The following is a 3,025-nucleotide window of genomic DNA, read 5'->3' on the forward strand; positions in this document are numbered from 1 at the left end:
GCAAACCACAGAGAAAGAAGTAAAGAAGTGGTGTAGGATAAAGATAAAAGCCCATAGGCTAAAGGTAGCAGGGATAACTTAAGTTAAGGAAAGCTGGCTAGAAACAAATCAAGCTAAGGTCAGGCATCATAAGAAACAACAAGCCAAAGACTAAAAAGCCAAATATCCAAAAGAATAAGAGTAAAATACAACTACACCACATATTAGGTTTTACAGTGGAATATTCATGAGGAGTCCACAGTTGTCAAAGCTAATAATAAAAATAACCATCAATAATTAACTTTTCATAGAACTATTGCAACTATGTAACTATTTTTCTTTGAAACTTAATCCTTTTATCTACAATATAGAAATGAAGTTGTATTGTTAATTTTCTAATGTTGTGATAAAAAGCACATGACTAAAGGAGCTTATAGAAGAAAGGATTTATTTGGGCTTTTTCCAAAAGGGTAAGATCCATCATCATCAAAGTGTAGCAGCAGGTGGGGATGACAACTGGAGCTGCAAGGCAAGACATCATATCTTAAATTGTAAGCACTAATCAGAGAAAGTAGACACAAAAGTGTGGTAGGCTTTGAAATTTCAAAGACCATCCTCAGAGACACATCTCCTCCAACAAGGACACCCATATTTAAACTACTTAAATAGTACCACTAACTGAGACTACGTCAAATGCTGGAGACTATGGATGGTATCTCATTGAAATCAGAAGATCACATCCCTTCTAGCCTGAAAAGGTAATTGTGAGTTGATAATCTACACATTTGCAGCTCACCAATTTATATAAGCAGATACCGTAGATGGTTGTGTGTAGGCAAAAGACATTTTTGTTGCTGCCATTTTTACAACCCAAGCAATCCAAATAGTTTACATTGAATGAGTCTGAGGTTAGAAGAACAGAGATCCTTGTCAAGCTTTAAGTTTCTGATCATCCATAATTCAGAGGTTTAGGCTTCTGGAAATAATTCATCTTTACCAAAGCCATTCCATGCTGGTAGCTTCCATTCCTTTGTCTTTCAAGCTAAAAGAATGCATTTTAAAGACAACTTTGAAGGTGAGATTTTAGATGAGTTTACTATAGGTTCGTAGAGGAACAAAACCATGGACATTTCCAGCTTTCAGCCAAGGAGAAGAACTGCTGTCCCTGTGGTTACAAGTGCCTGTGCAATTTCTCTTCTTCAGCTAATTCTCTTGGGAAAACCTTTGTGCAACATTCATCCAAAAGCTTCTGTCTTACCTAAAAGACATCTTTATCTTGGCCCAATTCTAAACTTCATATATATAGAACCTTAAAAAATCTTCATCTTAAAGATTAGATATGTCTATATTACATGTTGGTCTCCAGTGATATTTCTCCGAGCTAAGGTATCTTCCCTGTTTTTCACATTATTGTTATCTTTACAGTGGTCTACTTCATATTATTTAAAAAAATAATTTGTACTGTCTCTTTTTTTTTTCAGAGAAATAGTCCCATTTCGTTATTCTGCCGTATATTTGGTAAGGTTTGAAATCTGTTCCTTAAAGTATGGTTACAGTCAATTTGGATGCAGGAGTGAATTAAATTCACTCTTCCTCTGAAATAAACAGACAAATACAGAGAAAAAGATGTCATGAATGTGCAAGGGGGATAGGAAACTAATCAAGAGCTGAAGCTTATAAACATTACACAAAAAAGGGAGGTAGAAGTATGTGTAATTTATGTACAAAGTATTTTCAGGGTTAATAGATGTGCCCCAACAGACTATAGCATGGGCCACAGTTCCTTTGCAGTTTAGACAAAATCGCCACATGTCGATAAAAAGATGAGATTTAAATCACACTGAAAATAAAGACTGCATTTTTAGGAAGATACTAGTTTGGGGTAATCCCTTGGCAACAACCTTTGCAGATAGAAAAGAAGTCTCTCCAGATGTGACACTGATTGTCTTCTAGTCTCTTCTGTGGTGATTAATTTTCCCACGTTAGTGAAATTTTGGAGGGAATCAAACACAGTTTTGTCATCTTTGTAATCATTTCCATGAGAACCCATGCTTGTGATCTGAATATGACGGTATGAGGCAGTTGTGAAGGAGTTTACTGTGACTGTGGTATAAGGTCTTCTAATTCACTGTCATTCAAACTGTGTCAAGGTGTTTGCTTTCATTTTCTAAATTTCCAACAAAGACTTGAAATACATTAGTCATTTAGCCAATAGCATGGGCATAATGCAACCTTGCAGTGCACATTTGCGTCCTGTCTCTGACTTTGTGTACTTTCCCAGGAATGTCTCTTCTTGAGAGTGTTCAGACTATAAGGCATGGAAAAGTTAGGCATGTGAATTGGTCTTCTGTTTCTGGCACCTTGAGTTATGCAACCTTCACACACATTCTCCTACCACTGAGTGCAGTCTGTTGACAGTGTTGTTGGAAAATGTCTTCACATATTTCTGCTATGTTCAGACAGATGGTCTCAAAGAAAAACTGTTTGTATTGTTATTGTTTTACTGATCAAACATTTGCTTCATTAAAATAAAATTAATATATATTACTATTTTACTTTCCTCTTAAATCATGGCTCTTCAATGTCCAAAAGACTATGGATTGCTCCTCCTACTGAGGTACTACTATGTCTTATGGCATGCTTTAAAAGATTAAAAGGTCATGGTTCAGTCTTGCTGGTAGCCAACTTTTTATAAACAACTTAAAAACAAAATCCTAAATGAAGAGTCCAGTGATGAAAAATTTCAAATATTTTTGTAAACAATATGTTTAAATGTACTTAATTCAACCACAATTACTAGGGTCTTTTTTTCCTTGACTGACTTACTGCTAGAAGTCTTGCGATATGAGTTAATAAATCACTTCCTTATTCTTTTGATTGTACCCTGTACCAGCACCAATTATGTTTTCTTGTTTCCGATGTTCTTTTAGACAGACCTAAGCTATCATCTAGAGAGAAGAAGCATCATGATTGTCTGTTGTTGTTGTCTCCTTGTGTCAGGCTATGCCGTGGCGATACACAGCCCATTTTGCTTATTTTCCCACAC

This window comes from Chionomys nivalis, chromosome 3, assembly GCF_950005125.1.
Source record: "Chionomys nivalis chromosome 3, mChiNiv1.1, whole genome shotgun sequence".
NCBI classification, from domain to species: Eukaryota; Metazoa; Chordata; class Mammalia; order Rodentia; family Cricetidae; genus Chionomys; species Chionomys nivalis.